At 36.5% G+C, this 27,185-nt stretch overlaps 1 protein-coding gene across 1 annotated transcript in view; it reads right to left on the minus strand.

Annotated features, from left to right (window-relative positions):
• Window positions 1-27,185, minus strand: part of LOC149233168 (cytochrome P450 71AU50-like) — a 58,685-nt gene that overhangs the window by 29,788 nt on the left and 1,712 nt on the right. The window lies entirely within an intron of this gene.

A 27,185-nucleotide genomic window follows, 5' to 3' on the forward strand; every position in this document is an offset into this window, starting at 1 on the left:
CCAGACAGTCAGATCTACAGATCTGAACATGCGCCGAAGAGATCTCGGTCCATCAGTAGATTCGCCTTCTTTAGATCTAGACCAGATCTAGCCCTCATAAGATATTCAACCAAAAACATGCTCCAGCCAAATGATCTCCTTTGCTTTATATAGGAAAGCTCTTCCTTAAAACATGGATCAATACCACGAGTCGACACCATAATAACCCAATACCGTCGGCTAAATACCAAGAGTAAAACATAAGAAAACCCCACATGTGAATTTCTTTGCCTTGAAATGTGTGCACTGGGGGTACGCACCTCCTGAACGGCTGACCTGCGGGTATGTACGCACTCTATGTAACTCCGACCTGTGTGTACGCACCTTATGTAAGGTGTACCTACGTACCCCTTATTTTCTTCAATATTTGATAGCTAATCATCAATCTCTGCTGCTGACTTGAAGTACTGTGATCTATCACCTGAATGGGTTGCCATCAAGGACAACACTTTAGCCATAATGCCAACAATTAGTGTTATTAGTGTTATGTTTTCATCAAGATATCAATTAGTTTTTCAATAATCATTTCCACTTCTTCAACTAGGAAGTTGACCATTTACACCATAGGTATAATCATCTAAGTACATCGTTAAATTTCACATGAGCCTCATCATCTTGAGTCTTAATCTCTTCCCTAAGGAAATTCTAGTGAATTTAATTTAAGATATTACTAGTGATACCATCATTATTTAAATCATCTATCTTAGAATTAAAACCCCTTGATTTTACATCCATTTACCCTTTGGCTTACTGATTCCAATACCACTATATGCAATTGCATATAATTACTAGGTCATCATGATTTAATTTTATATCATGCGTAATTTACTTGAATGAGGGTTTGTTGATCCATGTTGACTTATACTGACATCATTTAACAATTATCATTTTCATCTAAAAATATTTCCTTATCTCGTCAAGTTCCTATCTCAATACCACATGATTACTTTATCGTAAATTCACTCTTCATCAAGTTGGACAAGAGATTCTTGCTCATTAAATAGTATATTTATTTTAGATTTTGAAACAGTTGGAAATACTACTATCATTGTCCATGAAAAATTTAAATGTGTGGTGTTAATCCTCTTTTAACGCTTTGGGAACAAAAGTTCTTCACATTTTGAATTATGTAGATCATCACTATGACAATTACCAATCATGTTTCTCACTATTCTTCAATATTAAATGGATACTATTTTAAGGGCTATAATTATTTCTTCCAATTTGACTTCATTTGACGTGTACTTCTTAGGGGAGTATACTTCTATTCTCATAGTTGTGTAAGTAATCAAGTATGGTTCTCATCCTTGCACATTTTCTGAATTCAAGTATTACTAATGTGAAAAATACCTTCATAGTTTAAGATGTATTTCCATGAATTCATCACTTGATCTTAATTTCATGGAAACATCATCAATCTATTTCCTTTGTTCTATGTTTATATCTTTGTTTTAAACCCTCATAAAAATATTAAAATCCAACTTTTACCAATTTCCAAAGTTCACAAGAATTTGAATAAGTAAGATAATTTAATTTATAGTAATTATGCTATTCTTGGAAAAATATAATTCTAATAATTTATCAATTATAAAAGTAAAATAAAAACTACATAAATATATGTGATTTGTATCTGATCCTCCCAATATTGTCATAAACTTACTTGTTGAGATATTAAACAATATATAAACTTAGCATATAACACATCATAAATTTTATATACATTGAAAAGTCATAGTATTTAATTACTCAATAAAATAATAATTATCTAATTTAATAATTATCTAATTATCAAAAATGAATTTTTAGTTTAGATATTATTTTTGTTAGTTTAATCAATATGAAATTCAGAGAGAAATGATTGAGGTCATCTTCTCTCGCTCTTTCTCTCTCTCTCATACATATGCACACACATTTATTCATTATCCTTGCTTAGATGACTGCTGCAGCCACATTATCACGTAGATATATTAAGCTAAAGAAAACTAGACCACTGCAAAAGCAAGTCAAGATTGTACCATCACTAATTCATCCTTGTATCAGTCAATCGTGCCAACTTTAATGGAATCTACAATGCTAAGCTTCCAGATTCCCTTAGCTAGATTATATGTTTCTTGATTTAAGTTGTTTATTTAAATGTTCCTTCATCTTATTGTATGTAAAACATGTCCTGCATTTTGCTTTACCAAAGCTTACGATTCAATGTTCATTAGAAAAGTTGGAACTATTGCAAAATCCACATTAATGATTCAACTAGTGGACTATTTTATAAAATCACCAACCCAGACCAATGTTGAAAATAAATGGGGCTCATAAATATTGCAGCTGGGGTCAACAAATCAGAAAATCAAGAAAAATCAGAACAACTTAGTTAAAAATCAGTATGCAGAATGAGCAAATCGCTGGAGCACTGCAAAGACAATGTAGGAATTAATAAAGTAACATAAATTCAGAGTAATTCCTTCAAAAAATTTCTTTCAATCTGCTGTGTTGGTGCAATGTTATTCTACTTTTCAGGAATCAGAGCACATAATTTGGAAAGAAATAATAATTTATTCAAAAGATAGAGAGAAAGTATTAACCATACTTGAAATGACATTTGAACAACGCAATGTATATTTCAACTATAAAAGGAAGAGATGATCATTAATTGGGAAAAGAGATTCATGAATTCAAAAGTCAACAGAGAGTTTATTGGCCTGACATTTGTATGGAGCAAATCGTACTTCAAACTCACAACGCATAGTGCTTCACGGAACAGATTCATAATTTTATTTAAACATGTCAATCATATTTGTCTCACAGATTCATAATTTTATTTGAACTTGGCAATCATATTTGCATTTTCAAAAAAATAAAAAAATAAACAGTGAGCTGGTAAATCTGCGTATTTAGAACACCGAACTTGAAAAAACTATGAGGGATTGTCATTTTCATCATTAATCCATGTGCAATTTAGCAGTCAAACATAGAAAAAAATTCCAAAACAAAAACTTCTGAAAGTGCCTTGCTATTAAAACCCTTGTCTTTTTGCAATAAGTCCATAAGTTTGCACCAATGTTAGGACGCTAAGTTAATTTCAGCACTATTATTTAGTTTACCCGAATAGTTTGTTCAACTTGTTATTACCGTGGATAAACATGAGTGCCCCGAAAGAAAACAAACCAAAAGAAATATTTAACTTATAACCAATCAACCATACTGACCCTGTATCCCAACAGACCAATTGAACAAACCAGAAAACTAACCCACAATCCATTAATAAATAAATGTTTCAACTATTCCATCACCCAGAAAGTATACTCACAAAACAACCAGTCAACAATTAGCATATTTGACCCCAGCCATCAACTAAATATCCACGAGGTATAAATAAATTAAAATTGCAGTGATCAACTAAGAGGTATATGCGTTATGAGCATGCAGACCTTGAGAGCCCATCTACAAGCTACAGTCAGACCACGAGTTAGTATTATTAATTTTAATTATTATTTGTTGAATTGCTAACTGTGGTGAAACTTTGTTAAAAAAAGTGATGTGTAAGTGCTTTTAATCTTTATTAATTCATATAATTAATCCCTATAACAGTAAAGAATAGATATAGCATATCAAGAAGGTGTTGCAGTGCGTGTCCACTGAACTAACTAATATGTATCTGGAGATCAAGAGAAGGATAGATACTGGTGTTGTGGATAGACATTCTTCCGATTTCGCTCCTTATACGAATTTCCCTCCCTCGGAAATTCATGCCTAATCTACTTTCCAATATCATATGGTGAATGGTCGAAGCATAAAACATATTTTTCTATTAATTCCAGTTCCTTCTCTTTTCTATATATCGTTTGATCGTATGAATGGAATGACATGAATGGGATGCATTCAATATAAGGCTAAAAGACTAATTGCTTGGACACTAAGAGACTCTCTCTTAAGCTAGTTTTTTATGGTAAATTGAAAAAGATAAGGTGGCATGGGTAGATGAGATAGAGTCTGAACCCGGCCTTCCAATAAGTGGTAATTTAAGGAAGGAAAGGTGGCATAGTCAAGATGATAGAGAGTATTAACTGGCCTATCACAATATGGAAAATTCAGGAATAAAAGGTGGCATAGGGTATGCATAGAGAGAGAACGTAGCCTATCCAGATGGTAAATTAAGAAAAGAAAGGTTGCTTCATATATAATAGAGAGTGCTCACGCGATCCTATCAAGATGGGGAAATGAAAGAACAAAAGGTGGCCTGTGGGGATGGTAAATTAAGCAACAAAAGGTGTTATGTAGGGTATGAAGGGCTCTTACTGTACAGACACTAAGGCTTGTCTCTAAAGGCTTTCACTCTAAGGCTTTCACTGAGACTCGCATTGCCTTTTAAAGCATTGGTTAGATTATAGCAAAGTTTCCCGATATTCATAGATAGGTAAATCACCGAATAGCAAAATTTCCCGATTATTCACAGATAGAGAAATCACCAAACCAAGAAACATGGACAATTCCCACGCACAACTAGTCGAATGCAGCGATTACAATTATAAAAAACCTATGCACAACGACTCGAATCCAGGGATCATGGATCTAAACTTCTCACGCACAACTCCTCAAATCCAGGGATTGCATTTTCTATATTAAGTTTAAAAGAAGTGGAAAGAGTAGGAGTATGTCATTGCATAGATTTAGGCGAGTATTTAAATGAGATTCCAGTTGGAGTTAAAGAGCTCGTGAACATGACCCTTTGCATTACGGAAAGGAAATCCTAATCTCTGAGTTTCCTAAGATTATGCTCCCCACTGAACACTATGAAAAGCCTTAAAGACAACATCTAATTTTTTCTGTTTATAAACCCTTTGTATAATGTTTCATGGTATTTGTTATCTTTCTGTCCATGGAAACTTCGTATACTCTTTCATGACTTTTGTTTAGCTGTTGAAATTAGAGACCTGTGTGACGTGGTCATCAATTTCAAAGAGAACTTCTAAAACCACTGCGAACGAGATATCAAGACTGAAAAATATTGAAAAACTATGAAGTGTCTGAGAAATACTATTGTAATCTAAGAGAGAGCTTGTGCAACGGAGTCGGTCAGGTTCAACATTCTTTAATTCTAGCTTTATATTAAATTTCAGCAACTATAACCAGAGACATGATAATCTTGTTTTGTTGTCATATTGCTTAATGGGAACGCGATCATTTACACACAAATAAAGTCTATAAGTGGATCTGGGTCTATGAGGTTAGCCAATGCAAGAAAATCACTAGATTTTGGAGTTAGAAAATCAAGAAATTATAACTGAGAAAAATCAAGAAAGTTGTTGCAAGTGAAACCTGCTTCTGTGAGAGCATATATGTATATATATCCTACTGTTGTATATAGATTCAACTGAGATTTAAGCTTTGCTTTGGATTTGGCTTTTCAATTAAAATATTTTTATGAATCTTTGATTTTATTTTTTCAATAAAATAATATTATTGATAATTATTGTAAACAATAATAAAAGAAAATGATAACATGATTTTTCTCCATAATTTTTTTTTTGGGAGAATATTTTCTCATGAAAGTAATAAATATCAAGAAATAATCAAAATTCTCTACATTAAAATGTCCATAGGCCTTAAGTGTTTTAACCTCGCTCTGATACCATATGTAACAACCCAAAGTAATTATAAAATTAATTTCCTAATTAAAATAAGAAAAATCAGAATCAACAAATAAGTACATACCTATTTTACCTATGATCGATGTCTTCCAGATGACAACAAAGTTTTCGAGACGACTCTCCACCCAACTGTAGGCTCAATTGATCAAGGATTTACTACAACTAGCCACCCCTGAGCCCTCAATCAACATACTACTGCCAGTGACTCCTAAGTCTTAGAACACCATTCTACCAAGAGAATGAAAGATAGAAATTCGGAAAGATGGAATGCAGGCATGCCTCTCATCTCCCTCCCATCTACTAAATAGAACAATATTGAAAGGGAAACCACATGCACACACCCATGTGTCTACATGCAACTTTCTTTTGATTTTAGTTTTCTTGTTTTATTTCCTTCTTTTTTGATAGTTTCCTTTTCTTGTTTTATTTCCTTCTTTTCGATAGTTTCCTTGTTTTATTTATTCTTATCTCGAGTTTTAGTATGGTTAGTATTATTTTTATTTATTTGCTTTGTATATATTTTTAATCTTATTTATTATTTATTATTTTTATTATTATTAAGTGATTTATTTATTATTTATATTATTATTTATTATTTTGTATTATTTATTAATTATTCTTATATTATTATATTATTATTTATTATTTATTATTAAGGGGAGGGATATTACAGTATCACAGTTGGTCACAAGCATTACAGGGTATTTCTATCCTCGAATCTTCGTTTGTCATGGTTATGGGTCATCCACAAACCCACACTTCATTGAAGTCCATTTGCTAGGCCACACACTGTTAATATCACAATTGGTCATAAGCATTACAGGGTATCTCTATCCTCATATCTTCGTTCATCATGGTTATGGGTCATCCACAAACCCACACTTCATCGAAGTCCATTTGCTAGGCCACATATTGTCAATATCACAGTTGGTCACATGCATTACAAGGTATCTCTATCCTCGGATCTTCGTTCATCATGGTTATGGGTTAACCACATAAAACCCTTCTCTTCAGTGGATCTTCATATTCAACAAAGGCTTCGCAGGAGGGAACTTCACGCAATGGGGACCATTGCTTCTTAAGGAGGGAGGAATGATCCAAATGGAAAATGACATCAACCCATGGTATTCATCTGCCCATGTTATTCATCCACCCATGGAATTTACCCATGGAATTGTAAGTTGCATCCACTCGTGGTATTTATCCACCCATGGTATTGTAAGTGACATCCACCAATGGTATTCATTCACCCATGGTATTGTGACATCCACCAATGGTATTCATTCACCCATGGAATTGACCCATGGTATTGTGACATCCACCCATGGTATTCATTCACGCATTGAATTAACCTGTGGTATTGTGACATCCACCCATGGTATTCATTCACCCATGGAATTGACTCGTGGTATTGTGACATCCACCCATGGTATTAATTCACCAATGGAATTGACCCGTGGTATTGTAACTGAAAAATACTATAAGTAACAAGTCACATTTTGTAAAAGGACAGATTGTCCACCACAATGTAGTCCTTACAGTTATTATCTGTTTTAATAAAAAGTTTCTTTGTGATTTTGTTTATTGGGAATTCTCCTATTTTTCTTCTGGCATTTCAATTTTTCAGATCTTGGGGGCATCTCCCTCAAGATCCATTTCAATTTTTTAGATCCTGGGGGCCTCCCCCCAAGATCCAGATCAATGCTAGAGTAGTTAACTTCTGTGCTGCTGCTCAGGGAAGTGCCTCCTTTCTCTCTTTTTATGTTTTTCTTTTGGCTCCCGTATAGTTGACTGCTTGTCCTGTTCATGTGTGTAGGTGCTTGATATCCTTTTGTTGTTGCTGCTATTATGGAGTCTTGCTAGGAAGAATAAGGTGTCCATGGATGATGGTACTCCTCCTCACTCTAATTGGGAAGACAAGCTAAGTTTCAAGTTGTTTACAGTAGTGGCACAAGCTACTATAGGAGATCTTGTAGCTGCTACAGGAAATCCTATAGTAGCCCCTTTTCCTCCATTTTTAAGGTTTTTTCTCAGTGGAATGGTGAAAAGTGGTGTAGGGATTGGAGGATGATAGCAGATCTTTGGTGGAGTAGTGAAGGGCTATGGCAATGGAGGACATGTCCTCCCTTTTTTAATTATATTTTCTTTTGACATTTTCTTGTGTTTTTTTTGAATGAGATAGAGCTAGATATGGGTATGGTGATTTGAATCAGGGGTGCATGGGTGATAGGTGAGTGGTTTGATGAATTGTAGGGTTCCTAATAAACCTAGAATATGCATGCAGGATGATTTTATTATTGGGTTCCCTTTCCTGTAGCATTTCAGGACATCCTGTATTGCTACAGGAAATTCCTGTAGCACACCAGAAAATGCTAAAAAAACTAATTTTTGAGGCCTGATAATGGATATGAGTGGTAGGGACATGGTTGGCATGGATGAGATGGAGTGGATGGAGGGAGAAATGGAATGAAACTGAGCATGTTGTCCCTGTACCTATGCAATTTCTGCTATCTTCAAAAACCTACAAAATAATAGAATTTATTAATGGATAGGTTGGAGTTCCTTGTCATGGTATTTTTTTGTTTTTTTATCTTTTTCTTCTATTTTTTTTAGGGACACATAGGTTGCCTCAGGAGAGGTTTTCAACCTGCCTACCTACCTTGGGCACCTCAAGGGAGGTTTTCACCCATGGATCTTTTATTTTTCTTTTTTCTCTTTTTTTCACTCCTAGGCTGCCTTAAGGAGGTTTTCAACCCAAGAGCTGGACTCATATGCCTCATGGAGGTTTTCATCCAGGCCTATTATTGTACTTTTTTCTTAATATTTTTTTTTCACAAATAAAAATAGTTTTCAAAAATTCTGTGACTTGGAAGCTAGGAAACTTCCAATCACATTTACCTCCTTGTTAATGGTGCTGATGAACTCTTCCCTAGACATAAATATTTTGTAAGCCTTCAACCTGTATCCATTGACAAGCAAGGGAATACATTCCTCATCAATGGTCCTGATTTGAACAACTCCATTATCATGGAACTTCTCTATCAAGTATGGGCCTAACCACCTTGTCATCAATTTTCCTTTGAAGTCCTTAAACCTGGAGTCATATAGCAGAGCCTAATCCCCTTCTTGAAAAACCTTGTCCTTGATGTTATTTTCATGCCAAAACTTCCTCCGTACATGGATAACTTTAGTGTATAGGAGAGCCTACATCCTGAATTCATCTAGGCCATTCAATTGGAGTAGCCTCTCTTGTTGTGCCTTTGTAACATCCAAATCCAATTGTGCCGCCATTCTCAAGGTGTTGTACTCAAACTCAATGAAGAGCAACGTCTTCTTTCCATATACCGAGTCATAAGTAGTGAAAGCACTAGTTGTCTTCCAAGTTGTATTGTCAGCCCAAGTGGCCTTCACTAGTCTATGTGACCAATCCTTTCTGCTGTTGTTCACAACCTTGGTGAGGATGCCTTCTAATGCTCTATTGGTGACCTCTACCTGTCCATTGGCCTAAGGATGAAAAGTAGTAGATGTTCTCTGCTTTATCCCATGTTGTCTTAACAAATTTTTGATCAAATGTGATGCGAATTGATCTCCTTGATCAATGACTAGCTCTCTAGGCTATCCAAATTTGTAAAACACATTTTCCCTCAAGAACTTAGCCACTTTCTCCTCTGTTGCTACCTTGACGGCCTTGGTCTCAACCCACTTTCTCAAATAACCAGTGCATACAATTATGTAATTTTTATGCCTTGATGGTGGATCAATTGGCCCAATGAAATCCATGCCCCACTTGTCAAACAACTCTAAAGCCATCTGATGTTGCAAGGGAATTTCATCCTTTGGATTAGGTTTCCCCACCCTCTGGCACTAATCACATTGACTAGTGTAACTTGTTGCATCTTGGTGGAGAGTGGACCAATACTAGCCAACTTGCATGATCCAGGTGGATATTGGTGGTCACTTGCCAATTCCACTTGGACTCCCACCATTGCTTCTTTCAGTTTTTTAGTTTCCTTAATTGTAGCACAGTTTACTATTTTTAGTAGTTTTTCGGGTCTTAAAATTCTGGAGCTGTTTTGAGGCCCTAAACGACATTTTTTTGGAAATATGCGCCAACGATTTTTATTATTATCTAAAATCATCTTTTTCGTCGTAGTCCTCGGAGAGCTCTTTCCAACAGGCTATCATGTGCAAAAAACAGAGATAACATGACTAGGTTGTGACCCCGGGAAATTGGTTGTCCAACTCACCCTAATGGGGCCCATAAACTCTTGGTGTTACCTCTCCTAGGGTTAGGGTTTTGGTTGTTTAGGGTTTGATCTTATTGTTCAATTATAAAAAGGTCCTTGAGCCTCATTGTAAGGAGTTTAGAGGCATGTAGTCGCCACATCTCTTCTTAGAGATAAGCTACCATCGCCCTAGCTGGTTTATTTCCATTCCTGTTTGTAAGCATATTTCAGTATTTTACATTAATGAATGAAGTATTATTTCCGCTACATCTGTTATGAAACCAGCTCACAAAAAGATAGAAAAGATAGATGAACGCCTTATAAATAAGCCTCTTCAAGGGGGCAACCTCCTTTACATTACACAAATGAACAATTCTTGGATGATACAAATGACAAGACCTCCTTTCTATATATAGGAGTCTAAGGGGTCATAATATAATCAGAGCCGACATAACAATAATAATGTAAGGGCACAATAATAACAATAGTGGGCTTTTATGGGGCACAATAATAACAATATGGGGACTACATGGGTACAGCAATATAATAAGGGGGTTATACTAATAACAATAAGGGGTGACACTAGTAGTAGAGGGACATAACATGCCCCTCTCCTTCAAAAAGTGTTGTCCTCAATGCTTCAGTAGTTCTTGATGCTTCTGTATAAAATCCTTGTCCTCCCATGTGGAATCTTCAACGGGTAAGTTCTTCCACTTGATGAGGTACTTTGAAATTGATCGATTTCCTAGCTGTCGGGTTCTTGTTTTTGTGACCGCTCCAGGTTCCAATACGATTTTTCCTTCCTCTTCAAGTTCTTGCAATATTGTTTGAATTAGGATATTCTGCAACTTTTGAATGAGCGGCCACACTTATTTTTCCTTCTTCCATTCATTCCTTGCTTAATTTATCCAATCTGGTTGGATAATAGAAATAGCACAAAACAATGCTTCCACATGCTCATCCTTTCTTCAGAGTGCATCTGCAACAAAAATTTTCTTCCCTTTTCTGTAGATGATGTCAAAGTCATAACCCAACATATTTGTGACCCATTTTTTCTATTCTTCTAAAGATAATATTTGTTCTAAAAAGTATTTAAGACTATCATGATCCATTGTTACCTTGAAGTGTCTTCCCATTGGGTAAGATCACCATTTCTTAAGTGCGTGTAGTATTGCCAACATTTCCTTCTCATAAATAGCTTGCTTGAGATGTAGCCATAAAAATACCCAATCACCTGCATCAAAACCTTTTTTACTGTGATGTTTATCTACCTGTTGTTTCATTCGATTCTGCACCAAAGTGGTGTTATCCTTTAAAAGTTGGAGAACTTGTTGTTGATGCTTGATGTGATCTTTCACTGCTTGAACCTTTTTCTTCTTGATATGTCCTTCTATCTTGAGAGTTTGAGGAGTGGTAATTTCTTCCAATGCTTTACAAGATATGGTCGGATTCATTTCTTGAAGCTCGATGTGATCTTTCACTTCTTGAACATTTTTCTTCTTGGTATGTCCTTCTATCTTGATAGTTTGAGGAGTGGTAATTCTCGCCAATGAATTACAAGATATGGTTGGATTCATTTCTTCTTTCTCGATGTGGTCTTTCACTTCTTGAACCTCTTTCTTCTTGATATGTCCTTCTATCTTGAGAGTTTGAGGAGTGGTAATTCTTTCCAATTCTTTACAAGATATGGTTGGATTCATTTCTTCTTTCTCTGGGGTTGGGTCCTGGCATATATCCTCTTCTTTTGATGTTTCTTGATCATTTTCTTCCTCCTCTTCATACTCTATGTAAAATAATTTCTTCACAACACACTTATGAACTTTAGTGCATTTGTTATCACAATTGTAACAGAGCCCCTTTTCTCTTTTTTCTTCCAATTGTTGTGGTGTAAACTTTGTAGTTGTGGAAGGCTAGGAGAAGAAACACTTCCATAATTATAGTCGTGAGTGGTGGGATTCCTTGTTTCCATAATTTTGCTTTCAATTTTTCTTGCTCACCTGAATGCCTTCTCCAATGAATCAAGTTCCCAAAGACAAACCTCATGTTGAATGTTATCCTTGAAAGTACCTATGAAGACATCAATCCTTTGCTTCTCTGGAATATCACTTACCTTTATATTCAATTTTTGAAAGTCTTCAATGTGCTTTTCCATTGAACACTTTTGTTTGAGATTTATCAATTGGCTAAAGAAGGTGTTTCTCTTTGTATCCTCATAATGTGCTATCATTTCCTCCATGAAAATTGACCACGTAACAAGTGGTTTATGAGAACAAAGCCCTTTATACCATAAAAATTGATCCAGTTCTAAACATGAAGATGCAATACGTACCTTTTGTAATAGTTGCACCTCATGTAGATCAAAATATTGCTCCATCTGTAGTATCCAATTTACCAGATCTTTGCCATCAAACTTCCTCATATCTCCTTTTTTTGATTTTAGGAGCTCGATCTTGAAACAAATATAACTCTGTAATTTTGGCTCTTCTAGTTCTGAAATTACGCTCTGCAGTAGCCTTCTGTATCCTCTTTCCAATGTTACCAGTCTGATCAAAATTGGACTCTCCAAGAGAGAGTTATGCACGATCTCCCAAGATGACATGATTATATACCTTTTTAGAAGTGAAAACTTGTATGAAGTGCCATGTGTCACTGTTTTGACCTTTGGATCTGAAAAATATACACAAGAAACTACAGTCCGTTCTCTTTCTATAGCTTCTTACGAAATTTCAATTTGATGTTCAGAGAGACAGTTATGATGATTTTCCCAAGGTGACCTGTTTGGAATGTAATTCAGGGGTCTGCACAAACCCTAACTTCCTTAGACTATATATCCAAAATTTTAGCGAGACAGGATCTAAAATTCAGAGCCGAGTTTCAGACTGATTTCTTCTCAAGTGGGGTTTTTTTTTCACTTCTGAAACTTCGCAAAAAAATAGTTATAGCGAAAATTCCACGATGACCTATTTGGAGCAGCAAAACCCTATAATCCAAAGTTCCGATACCAAATGTTATGAAACTAGCTCACAAAAAGATAGAAAAGATAGATGAATGCCTTAGAAATAAGCCTCTTTGAGGGGGAAACCTCCTTTACATTACACAAATGAACAATTTTTGGATGATACAAATGACAAGACCTCCTTTCTATATATAGGAGTCTAAGGGGTCATAATATAATCAGAGATGACATAACAATAATAATGTAAGGGCACAATAATAAAAATAGTGGGCTTCTATGGAGCACAATAATAACAATATGGGGTCTACATGGGTACAATAATATAATAAGGGGTTGTACTAATAACAATAAGGGGTTACACTAGTAGTATAGGGGCCTAACAGGGTTACTATTTTTAGCAGTTTTTCAGTTCCTAAACTTCTGGAGCCATTTTGAGGTCCTAAACGACGTTTTTTTGGAAATATAACGCCAAAGATTTTTTGCCTAATATCATTTTTTTTGTCATAGTCCTCGGAGAGATATTTCCAATGGGCTATTATGTGCATCAAATAGAGATAATATGACCAAGTCGCGACCCCAGGAAGTTGGCTGTCCAACTCACCCCAATGGAGCCCATAAACTCTTGGTGTTACATCTCCTCGGGTCAGGATTTTGGTTGTTTAGGGTTTGCTTTTATTGTTCAATAATAAAAATTCCCTTGAGCCTCATTGTAAGGAGTTCGAAGGCATGTAGCCACCACCTCTCTTCTTAGAGATAAGCTACCATCGCCTTAGCTGGTTTATTTCCATTCCTGTTTGTAAGCATATTTCAGTATTTTACATTAATGAAATGAAGTATTATTTCCACTGCATCTCTGTGTTTATGGTTATCTCTGTAATTTGTTGCGTTCCTATTTAAATCCAGATCATTGCATTACCTTGGAAGCTATCCTCTTAGTAGCAAAGTGACCTCCACAAGGCCCATCATGACAGGCTAAGAGGATGTCAAAGACTTCCTCTTCCTTGACACACCTCCTCAAGATTTGATCTGGGCCCAGTTTGAAGAGATTGCCTCCAATCCAAGTGAATGGGGCACTCTTCCTTACAATCTTGCTCTTCTCCCTGGATGATAGATTTGGAGGGAACTTTGCAGCAACTAGGTAGTTGGCTATGTCAGCAAACCATGGAGAGAGAACTGAAATAGAAAATAGGTGTTCATCTGGCAGCTGGTCATCAACCATCCCTTCTTCACCTACAGGCAAAGCAAGCCTAGACAAAAAATCTGCAACTACATTTTCTTTACCTGGCTTATCAATGATGGTTAAATCAAATTGTTGCAACAAAATAAACCATCTAATAACTATATCATTCACATCAGGCTTGTTCATTAAGTACTTGATATCATCATGGTTAGTATGCACAAAGGTTTGATAACCAATGATGTAGTGTTTGAATTTATTCAAGGAATAGACAACAGCTAGGAGTTCCTTCTCAGTCACAGTGTAGTTCAATTCAACCTTAGACATATTTTTGCTAATGAAGTAAATTACGTAAGTCAACTTGTCATCTATCTGTCCTATAACTTCTCCTACATCTTTTTTAGATGCATCAACATGGATGTGGAAAGGAAGTTCCCAATTTGTGCCTCTAAGTATGGGCACAATATTCAACTTATGCTTCAAGATTTATATGGCCTCTTGGAAACTATCTGACAAATGAAATTCAAAGTCCTTGGCCAGCAGTCCAAACAATGGCGAGGCTACTTTGCTGAAGTCCTTGATAAACCTCCTATAGTATCTAGTTAAGCCCAAGAAATTCTTGACATCCCTCTACTTTTGAGCAGTGGGGACCCTTTTTATGATGGCAATTTTATTTGGGTCCACTTGTATTCCTTTCTAGGATATTGAATGAGCCAAAATAGTCCCTACATTCATCAAGAATTCACACTTAGGACTCAGTGATAGGTTCATTTCAATGAACTTATTTAGTACTTTCCCCAAGTTAGAGAGAGCCTCCAGGAAGTCAGACCCATAGGGAGTGAAATCATCCATACAGATTTCTACAGAGTCATGGACTAGCTCAACAAAGATGCTAAGAACTGCCCTTTGAAAAGTTTCAAGGGCATTACATAATTGAAAAAGAAGGACCCTATAAGAAAAAGTACACCAAGGACAGGTGGAGCTGGTTTTATTTTGGTCCTCTGGGATAATTTGGATCTGATTATAACCACTGAATCCATCTAGGAAAGAGAAGAACTTCTTCCCTGCAAGGCCATCCAAGACTTGATCAATGAAAGGTAGAGGAAAATGGCCTTTTTTGGTGGCTTTGTTTAACTCTATGTAACCCGCATAGATACTCAATTTTCCATTCTTCTTTGGGACCAAAAATAGAAGGGACATTGACTCACTATCTGAGATGGGGTAAATGAACCCTGCATCCAACAGTTTCTATAACTCTTCCTTCACTATGTATTTGAGGGTTGGGTTCATTCTCCTATGAGGTTGGCACACTGGTTTTCATCCTTCCTTGATGTAGATGTGGTGAACACACACCAAAGGATGCATTCCCTTCATTTCCTTATATCTCTAGGCAAAAGCATCCAAGTGCTCTCTCAGCATGTTGCACAACTTCTCTTCTTGGTTTGCTGAGAGAGAGGGGTTGATTTTCAATGTTTTAGATGGACCAAATTCTACCATTTTGACATGAGCAGGACTAGGGTCAACTAGGCATAAATTAGTCCAAGGGTTATCTTCAGATTCCTTCACCAGCTCATCAAGAGGCATGGTGTTGGGGGGCTGGGTCTGGAGGATTTGATCAATGAGGTCATCTTCATCAGGTTTCCCCCCTCCTATAATAACATCTAGGGTATAGATTGGATAGGATGTGGTATGATATACTTCATCTTCATCTTCCTCTTCCAACCATAAGGGTAGGTCATGCTCTAGGGATGGTTGAGTAGGAGGGTATAAGACCAACTGTTTGGACAAATGCCCATTCTTAATGGTCATGTTCCCAGCTCTGCAACTTATGTAAGCATCAACAGTGGCTAGCCATGGTCTTCCAAGGATGAGAGGATAACCATTGAATTTGGTATTGAGCTGGAGAAATAAGAAGTCAAAAGGATATTGTTGGGAGCGGGATCCCCCAAGGGTAGTTTTGGGGCTGAAAGCCCATGTTTAAGTCAAATTTTGTAATATTATTGTAAAGACTCCACATTTTGTGGTCATGGAGCACAAAGGTTTTATGTGTCATAAAGGGTAGTCTGCCCTTAGTTTTGTAAAAGTAAAGTCGGCTATAAGAGAACTACCCATGGTCCGCGGACCATGGGATTGTATAAAAAGAGATAAGCTCTAAGTAGTTGGAAGAGATAGACAATGATGGATGATGTAATAAAATCATAGCTTTAGAGCAAGAAGTCCAAGTCTTGGGTTGTAGTGTAGGTATATGCTCTGCCGCTGAGTGCACAAAGGCCTAGGGTAGAAGTCCGCAACTAAGTGCACGGGTCCCTGCAGTTGTGTGTGTAGGGCGGACAAAGTTTGTAACCACTTGGGAGATATTAATAAAGAGAGATATTCTACAATTTATGTGTCTTTGTTCTATTGATGCATCTTGATATGTTATGTATGAATTTCTTTATTATGCTTATATGGTGCACGAATGAATGCAATCACATTGAATAACTAAACGCATATACAAATAGCTGTTTATGTAGGGATAACTATAATTGTTTGATAAGATAACCCAGGAACTTAGATCAATTGGGGAATTTGTATGACACGCTACCATAGCAGCGCGAAAGTACCTAAGCAGCAGGCTTGGGCTACACGAAGGACGATCGTATCCTTTCACGGAGGTATTGAAGAATGGAATGCAAGTTTTGTTTTGCAAGCCCTAGAGCGAAGCAACCTACCCGAAGGCAAGGATAGAGGTAATTAAACAAATCACGACCATCTTATGGTGTGGAAAATTGGTTCCACCATCCCCCCATACTGCTTCGGGTGAGACTTCAGTCCGCGCTCCGCGGGTTGATGCCGAAAGGGTTTAGGTCGATTTTGAGACCTATTAATTTAAGATTTTGATTAAATAATTAAAAATTTGTAGTATAGTTGAAATTTTTCAAGATTTTGAATTTCGTTTGGTCAATATTTCAACGTCTTCAATCCATAGTTACCAAGATTCGTTGATACCCAACCTAATAGGTTGATTCGGTTCGCAACCTAATACGTTGATTTCAATATGGTACGAGATTTTGATTTATGAAATTAGTTGAAGTTGGCAGCGAGCGCACTTCCCTTTTCTAGTCGGACTTCACATTGTCCCCGTTGTTATTCTCAGCCAAGAATAGAAATTGGTTTGTTGGAGAATAGTTAATGGATGAAATAAACAAAAACTTAAATCCTTGGTGGTGGACAAGAGTAGTTATGATGGCCTCACACAAGTGGTAAGATATTCCCCTAACCCCTCTGCATTGCAATAACTGATAGAGAAGTGGAAATGATGGTTGATGAGTGGTGGGTAAGCAATGGGTTGTAGAAACCATCACTGAAGGAGGTTTTCATGTCACGAGCAATCACATATTTCCACCCCTAATCCTCGAATAACGGGGTTTTCATTATAGTTCAATACCAAAATTTGAGGGGGAAGAGGTAACCGGTTTGAACCCTTCCTCTAATTTGATTTGTTTTATGGAAATTTCCAAGTGAAAAAGGGTGAGGTAGGAAGAGGTTAGGGGATCAAACCTCTCCCTTTAAATTTGTAGGTACATAAGTGCATCTAAATATTTTAAGAGAGATTAAGGCTTAGGCTTGTGCCGAGAAAATATTTGAATCTCTTTTTTCTTGCAAAATTTACCTAAGAATCCACTCAAAAATAACTTATACAATAATATTTTGAAACAATTATCCTATTAAAACCAAACTCATCCATGACAATTTAAACTAACAAACAAAATTTGAATTACACTCAACCTAAACATAAACTAATCTTCAATAATAAAAAAGTCCAAACTAAAGCACAAATTCAATTATTTCCTCCGGAATATCCAAGGCAAGACATAAACTCAACTAGCAACTTCAAAGACATTCAATCAAACAACTCAACTAGCAACTTGAATGACATTCAATCAAACACTAACACTCATACCAAAATTGCCCACAATACTAAACATACATTGAACCAATATATGATGTTTTAGAAGCCTTAATTGAGGAGATGAGTTAAGAGTATTTGTTCATTGTTATTGGTTGATCTATTATAATCTATGTTTAAATTCTCCTGCCCATGGATCAGAGTCACGAAGCCATAACATCCTCTTTTCTCAATTTTTCTCTTTTTATTATTATTTTTCACGTGTCAAGTCATTTTCAAATTTGATTTTGATGAATGGGTCTCACAATACAAAACTACGATGAATTCTTTGGTATGGTAGATGTAAAACTTTTATAATAATAAAATTCCTTTAAAAGTTTATAAATTTTAAATTAATAAATCTAAATAAATAAATGCAAATGTCACAAACTTTTTATCATTACATACGTAGATACGAATCTGATAGCAGAAATGACGTTCCAATCCTACCTTGTAATCTAAACAGCGGCGTTCCATTCTAACTAACGTGTTACTGGTTTTAATTAAGCATTATGATCTGAGATTATTTATTATATTTGTTGCAGGTATTTAGTTTTTTAGGTATTAGTGTGAGATTAAAATTTTATGTTGTTTATCCATAATTTAATATGGTGAATTTAATTTTTGTTATTTTTATAGAATTTAATAAGATTTTGATTAGGCCAACCCAAATCGACCTATTAATTTATTTAATTATCTAATTGCCGCAATATCTATATAATTTAATAAGATTTTGATTAAATAATTAAAAATTTGTAGTATAGTTGAAATTTTTCAAGATTTTGAATTTCGTTTGGTCAATATTTCAACGTCTTCAATCCATAGTTACCAAGATTCGTTGATACCCAACCTAATAGGTTGATTCGGTTCGCAACCTAATACGTTGATTTCAATATGGTACGAGATTTTGATTTATGAAATTAGTTGAAGTTGGCAGCGAGCGCACTTCCCTTTTCTAGTCGGACTTCACATTGTCCCCGTTGTTATTCTCAGCCAAGAATAGAAATTGGTTTGTTGGAGAATAGTTGTTAATTTAATGATAATTTGTTTGGAATTCAACTAAAAGATTTTTTCTGTGATCTATTATAAGGATTAATTTAGACATATTTATTGATGAATAAATTTAGATTGAAAAAGAATAATGATTAACATATAAATTTTTTGGTATATGGAGATCACTTGAAGCTTATTGATATCTATTATCTCATTTTTTACCTTACACTTGAGTTTTAGGATTTTGTTATTCATATTAAAAAATATTACTTACATGTTTTCCCATTTTCTATCTTTCATTTTTTAAGATTATCTTAAATAGATTTAAATGGTTAATATTGAAAATAAGACTAGCATAAATCCATCTTAAATACTGATTTAATATTAGTCGAAAGGAATCCAATTTCTTTGAGTGCAATTTTTTTTATAATTTATATTATTATTATTATTATTAATTTCTTTTTTTTTAATTTTAACTTACACAAACAAAATTTGAACTTTGATAATTATCGCCAATTCAAACGAGAAACATAATCCATCGTGAAACTATCATGGGAACCAAAAGATGATGCATTTTGTCTCATATAATTCTTCGATCACGTTCCATTATTTGTTCCTGGCTGCATGGGAAATAACTTAGGGATTGAAAGTGTGATTTTGACTTCTATCAACTTGCAAAATTTTCCATAATGTTTACCAAGCTCTATGAAAATATTATTTTGAATGAAAATCGTGAAAGAAAATTAAATTTTAATATTTAAAATTCAAAATTAATGAAATGACCATTAATTTTTTGTTGAAAGGGGATTGATAAAATATCTTTTTACGCCGGCTTTGCTATCAATCAAATTTACAATCATTTTGACACAAATAAGGAAAGTAAAATATGATTTTTATTTTTTAATTTAATTTAATGTAAAATATTTAAATCATATTTTTAAAGGCATATTGAAATTTGAGATTTTAATTAAAAATTTATATATGTATATATCTTTTTAATTTAAATCATAGGATTTCTTATGTAGTCAAAAAAAATATATAACTCTAATAAAGATATCTATATTTTGGCATTGGAAATTGAATTATATTTTTTTATTAGAAATTGAATTATATTTCATATATATATATATATATTGTTGAAGTAAGAGTCGTTTTTTCTATTCACTTTTAGCTAAAAAATAGTTTATATATAATATAACCAACCCAAAGCTCAAGAGGGTCTAAGAGTTAACTAGCACCCTGAACTTTGGGTACTGAGCCAACAGCTCGAAAACCGGGTCAAGAGCCCACAAAACAAAACAAACCGCCTAAACCATTCGATCCGTCTTCTGAGAGTTGACGGATGGGGATCTCTAACAAAACGAAAAAAAGTAAACTCAAAAAGTCTTCAAGCGGACCCGATGATGAAATAGAGACCGCAATGAAAAGAATTTAGGTCTGCTATGGGGATAATCATCGAGCAAGTTGTCAACCCTAATTCCACTGATCCCAACCTTGAGGAGAAACGAATGAGGAAGATAACTCGGGCCCTCCAACTTGCACAACGAACCTCAGCCGTTGGTATGCTTCTACTAGATCCAGCGGCTATAACGAATATCGGGCTGACAAGAAGTATGAGGAATACCCGCTCGATAAGGGCGATATTCTCTCTACTCCGTGAGCCACATGCTGAAGGTATTTAGCATCGGGCGCGTTCCTATTAAACCACTTAGGGTAATTAGGACGCTCGAAAACCGCTTTAACTATAGCGAAACTCTTTTTGCGGTGGTTTTGCTTCATGCTCTTCCATTTACTCTGCTTTTTGGGTCTTCTTCTTGATGAACCCTTATCGTCCATCTACTTGATTTTCAATTAGCTTCTTCTCCTTCCTACACTGATAGTGCTCCCTGTCTGCGTTTGCCAAAGTGTAGCAATCCTCACATAGTTTCCCTAAGGGAATCGACTCCCATGAACTCTTGTTGTCTCTTATACAAAGCACCCCTTCATTTGCCAGCCGATTCACCAATATATTGGCGTTTCTGCGAACATGAAAAAATCTAAGAGTTCTAAGGAATCTTAGGTGAGATTGAATGCAATGATAGACCTGCAGAAGTCTCCAGTGGTTTGAAACTTTATCTAGTGTTGTGCCAGTGCTTATCTTTTTGACCGAATTAATTGTTAATTCAAAGTCTGCCTCTATGATTGTGTTCTGTTAATTGAAATCAATCAGAATTTCTAAGCATTGCTCCATGACCATGAGTTCCACCATATCATTGGTGGCATTCCCCAAATGATTATGAAATATGACTTTATTTTACCATTTTCATCTCTTATGACTCCTCCATAACCAACATCCCCAGGGTTCCCTTTTGAGGCTCCATCTATATTGAATTTCAAAAAGCCATGGGGAGGGGGTTGCCAGAAAGGCTTTCCCTGTGTAGTCAGTCTTGCGGTCTTGTTCATGCCTTAAGGGGCAAGGAGCTGGAGCCCCAACAATCCTAGAATGTGAGCATCCTGGTGACAAGGGGGTTTCTCGGGGGGATGCTTTAGCATTAATAGTTTCTTTGACTTGCTTTAAGATTTACATAATGATGCTTTGGGTTGTGCCAGATTTATCCTTGAAAATCTTGTTGTTACATTCTTTCCAAACATCCCAGATCAAAAATCCTGGAATCAGAGTCCAGGCTGTGTTGACTGTCTCATAATTTGAGAAGTATTTGCTCCAATTCTTTAAATTTCCAGTGATGTCATTTTCGTTCCTGTCAGTTCGTCTGAATATTGAGGCCACCCAGTTCCATAAGGTGGAGGTGAATGAGAAAAGGTTGAGAAGGTGATCCATAGTTTCTTCCTGCACACCACATAACTGGCACCTTGATGGGCCGACAAAACCTTTCTTTCTAAGATTTTCCCAAGTCAGAATCTTCTTCTGTTTTACAGGCCACATGAACATTTTGATCTTCATCCAGTGTGGGTTCTGCCATAGCTCCTTTCATATCTTATTAGGGCTTGGATAGTTAAGTCCGGTGGCAATTCTTTTGGCTTCTTTGAGGTTAAAGTTGCGCTCACTGTTTCTCCCCCATATTAGTTGGTCATTTGAGGTTGAAACCAAAATTTTCCTCTTTTCCAGGATTGCTTCAAGAACTTCAGCTTGGGCCTTCAAAGGGGTCTCTTCATTGTACACTGGTACCTTCCATATTCTCCATTTACCATTGTCCTTTGTCTGATCCCAAAAGTCACTTACCCTTTTCAGTCCTTTATTGATGGTATCCTATTTGATAATGTCTAGTCCTTCTCTACATAGGTTAGGTTCCTGCTACCAGTTATCCTCCCAAAACCACGCTAGATTGCCACTTCTGATTTCCCAAAAACTATGATTCTGAACTAAGGCTTTGTTCTCCCAGGAATTTTTCCAAATGTGGGAGCCCCCGATGTGTCCTATCATTCAAATGTGGTCCCTTTCTTGCCAGTCCTTTGCATATTTCTGTTTCTAGAGCTTAGCCCAGGGCTTTCTCATTTCCTTTATCCATATCCACCAAAGTTGTGCCCCCAAAACTTTGCTTAGAGTATCCAAGTCATGGAGGGCCAAACCACCATGGGTTTTGGGTTTGCATAGCTTTTCCCAAGCTACTAGAGCCCATCTCCTTTTCTCTTCCCCTTTACCCCAAAGAAAATCTCTTTGGATGTTCTTGACTTGATGAGTAACTACTTTTGGGACCGGGAGAGCTGAGAACATGAAAATTGGAATGGTTTGCAGGACAACCTTTGTAAGAACTAACGTACCTGCTAAATTCAAAGATCTTCTTGTCCATTTACTGACTTTGTCCTTCAATTTATTAGTCATTGGCTCCCAAACTTCCTTACTCAGAGGTTTGTCAGTGAGAGGTATTCCCAGATATTTGGAGGGAAGATGATCTCTTTGAAAACCTAGAATTCTTGAGAGATTTCTCTGAATAGAAATGTTAGTATTGAAAAAAAAAACTTTATATTTTGTGTGGCTTACCTCTGTGCTAGCATCCATGGCAAAATCGTACAGGATTTGTTTGAAAGCTTTGGCTTCCTTGACTATGGGTGTGCCTTGTAGCATGGTTTCATCCACAAATTGTTGATGAGTCAATGTGTCCCCATTCTGGGTTAGTTTGAGTCCCTGCATTCTTCCTTCTGCCTTCTCTAAATTGATCACTTTGCCTAATCCTTCCATCATGAGAATGAAGAGGAAAGGGGAAAGTGGATCTCCTTGCCTGAGACCTCTTGAAGGCCAAAAGGTTCTGGATGGAGAGCAATTAAGAAGGATTGAACAATCAACTGTGGTAACCAGGGCCATGACCCATCTTATCCAGTTGTGGTCAAAGACATACGCTTTTAGAACCTCTCTGATGTAAGACCATCTAAGCTTATCATAAGCTTTCGCTACATCAAGTTGTATGATCATGCCCACTTGCTTATTATTCTTGAGAGAATGAACCACTTCGTGAGCTTGAATGATATTATTGAGAATTTGTCTACCTTCCACATATCCAGTCTGCTCCTTTGACACGAGCGTTGGAAGAAGGGGTTTAAGTCTGTTAGCAATAATTTTAGAAATGATTTTGTACACCACATTGCATAGAGCTATGGGTCTAAATCTGTCTGGTGTCATGGCTTTTTCCTGCTTAGGGATTAAGGCTATGAAGGATGCATTAGGCGCTCTTAGAATTGTTCTTGATTTTCTCGAATCCTCCACCACATCAAGAATATCATGTTTGACTATTTCCCAACATGTTTTGAAGAAGTCTACATTGAAACCATCCAGGCCTGGGGCTTTCCCATTGTGCATCTCTTTGATTAATTCAGTAACCTCCTCTTCAGTCACTGGCCTATTAAGATTATAATTATCTTCCCCGGTTACCAGTTTTGGAATATGCTGAGTGAAGCTATTAATAAATTGAGATATTTCTATGATAGTCTCCTCTGCTATGCTTTGAAAATGTTGTACCAGTACAGACTCCATTTCTTTGTGAGTATTTAGTTCTTTCCCTTGAGGATCTATGAGTTTTGTGACCTGATTATGTGCCTTGTGTTCCATGGTAGACTTGTGAAACAACCTTGTGCTTATTTCCCATTTTTTAATCCATTGCACTCTTGATTTCTATCTCTAGAAGATTTCCTCCTGCTGGCATCTGTCGTCCCATTCTTGTTGAAGAGAGTTAGCTTGCATTTTCCTTTCCTCTGTGAAGCCTTCTGTGATGAGACTTTGGTTAGTTTCCTGTAATTTCTTTTCCACTTCTCTTTTGGATTTAAAAATGTTGCCAAACTCATTTTTGTTCCATTATTTAAGCCTTACCTTGATGAGTTCGAGTTTCTATTGCAGGAGGAACATTTTTGTTCCTTGTATGGGCATGTCTTCCACCCACCATTTCCTAATGTTAGTGATGAAGTCAGGGTGAGTAAGCCAGATATTTTCAAACCTGAAAGGTCTGTTCCTCAGAGTGCCAATACATGAAGCTTCTAGCTGAATAGGCCAGTGGTCCGAGCCTCTGAAAGGGAGGATAAGAGCAGTTAGGACACGGCCATTGAGAAGGAGGTCCTCCAAGATTATGAACCTGTCTAGTTTCGAGGCAACTTGAGAAGCTTCTCATCTCTTATTGTTCCATGTGAAGGTGCCATTTATTGTTTCCATGTCTACCAGCCTCATGTTGATTAGGAGTTCTGGAAGGCAATGGAGTCTCTTCCTAGTGTTTTGGTCCCTCCTTTTTTTTTCCATGAGAGATCTAATCATATTGAAGTCCCCTCCTGTAAAAGCTCCTCCAATGAGGTGAGGAGACTAAATTTGTCTTCAAGTTTTTGAGGACCATAGACGCTTGTGATCATGTAACATTCCTTGTCCCCCAAAGGTTGGATAACCATTGAAAGATGGTTCCTAGATGCCTCAGCATCCAGGATACCAAATTTCTAAGGATTCCAAAGAGTGAGAATACCTCCTGTTGTATTATTTGCTTTGACTTCCAAGTACTCATATTTAATAGGACATTTGTTATGAATTTCTCTGATTTTATCTATTTAGCATTTTGTTTCCTGTATAAACACCATATCTGGTTTTCCTTCTTTTATTCTATTACTGAGATTTCTTTGTTTCCTTTTACTTCCTAGTCCCCTCATGTTCCAGGTTATGAGCTTCATAATGATGGGTTTGTAAAAGAGTAACTGGTAAGATCTTTCATCTTGCTTGAATTAATCATGAGTTTCCCACACTTTATCAACAATTCGTTCCCTCTCTTCCTTCCTCTTTTCTTGCTTGGGTTCTTGGTGGAGTGTCCTAATGTTACCTCCATAGATTTAACCCCTCTGTTCTCCTAGCTCTTGTGATTCCTTTTGACTCCAACAGCCTTAGTTTGAGATCTTCAGAGTAATAGTTGTTGTACTCTATCAAACTCCTCTTGTGGTAGAGAGTCAATCCCTTTGTTGGTTCCTTGCTCTAGAAACTTTTCTAGATCAATATTCTCCCTTTCAAGAATCTCTTGAAGGTCGTGGTCCTCCATGCCTCCTTAACTTGGGGTCATCTCATGGTCCCTACTGAGTTCCATAGTGCTTGGTAGCTCCTCCTTTTGTTCATTGTTTCCATGTATTATTTCCATGTTATCCTCTTTTTCCTTCTCTGCATGATTGTCCTTCGGTTCCATGTCCATTCCATTTCCCCCATCCCCTTCTTCTTCTAAAATCTTGAAACTGTTATGACTTGGTGGCTTGTTCTCACTAGGTTTCTCTTGGTACTTTTTACCCCCTCCTTTCCCTCTACCTCCCACTTTGGTGAAACCTTCAGGGTCTTTTCCTGTGTTGACTTTAAAATTGTCCTCCCTTTTTTTGAGTGGGCACTCTCTGAAGAGGTGCCCATGTTCATGACATTTACGGCATCTGAATGGGACATGTTCTTATTCTACTGCCTATAGCCATTCCTCATCATAATCCTCTAGGATGACTTCATCAGGGAGTGCTCCCGATAGGTCCATCTCTACACATATGTGGGTGAAGGAGTTATATTTACCTCGGAGAGTCACCTCTGATATCTTTATAAAATGCCCTAGTTTATTTCCGATAGCTTTTAAGGATTCAGGCAGCTAATAATCTAAAGGTAAGGAGTATAATCTAACCCATACCAGGACGGAAGCGTTTCTCGCTTCGGGACAAAGTTCATGACCCATGGTCACATGTAAAGGCCATCAACATCATAGAAGTAGGGTCCTCCTTCAAAACTCTCTCTTTGTCCTCTAGGTTAGTGAGAACCACTGTGAAAAAACCCTTGGACCCAAGATGCAGATTTATTTCTCCCTTAGGTTTCCAGTTGTTTCTTATCCAAGTGTACAGAGCCTTCTCCATAGGCCATATGCCCATAAAATTACATATGACCGCGTATGTCACCATGTAATCTCTATGCACCTGTAGTGCAGGGTCATTTAGGACCACCCAAGGTTTAATGTTTTTCTTGGGTTTACAGGGTCCCTTTGTAGATGTGTTCTCAGTTCTCTTACTATTGTTTCCTGATTCTGTTTCTCTCCTGACTTCCTTGTGGATCCCTTCCTGTTTATGGGATTTTCTTCTTTACGAATTTTGAGTGCTTGTTTTCTTTGTTTCTGCCTCCGTTGGTTTCCAGAAATTGTTCAGACTCGCCTCCTTTCTTCTGTTTGATACCACATTACTGTAGGAGGGAGTGGAGCTCCCCCCTTTGTGCCCCTCCTTTGTTGCGAGCTTGCACCTGTCGCTCCCTGTTCAAAACCCTAGCCTCCCACACCACCTTCCTTAGTATCTCAATGGAGTTACTTCAATTCTTGTTCCTCGTAGAATTAATTCATATGTATATGTATATATATATATATATATATATATATATATATATATATATATATATATATATATGATTAGGATTCATTTGAAATTTATTTTCTTGGCCATCTATATATATTCCCTGTGTGATTCCTAAGAATGAAGGAAGAGTTAGCACATAGTTCTGCTCGTTATATTGAAATTAGTATTTTAGTTGACAACTTTTTTTCCCAACATTCTGAACCCTGAACTTTAAGTGTGATTCATTTTCTAGATAAAATGATTAATAATGAATAGCATTAGATGGTTTGAGAAATAGATAAAATAATCTCAATATGATAAACATTCTGAACCTTGAACTTTAAGTGTGATTCACTTTCCAGATAAAATGATTAATAATGAAGCGTATTAGATGGTTTGAGAAATTGACAAAGTAATCTCAATATGA

The sequence above is a fragment of the Pinus tabuliformis genome, chromosome J (assembly GCF_031772625.1).
Source record: "Pinus tabuliformis cultivar Carrire ecotype Pingquan chromosome J, CPIR1, whole genome shotgun sequence".
Taxonomy (NCBI): domain Eukaryota; kingdom Viridiplantae; phylum Streptophyta; class Pinopsida; order Pinales; family Pinaceae; genus Pinus; species Pinus tabuliformis.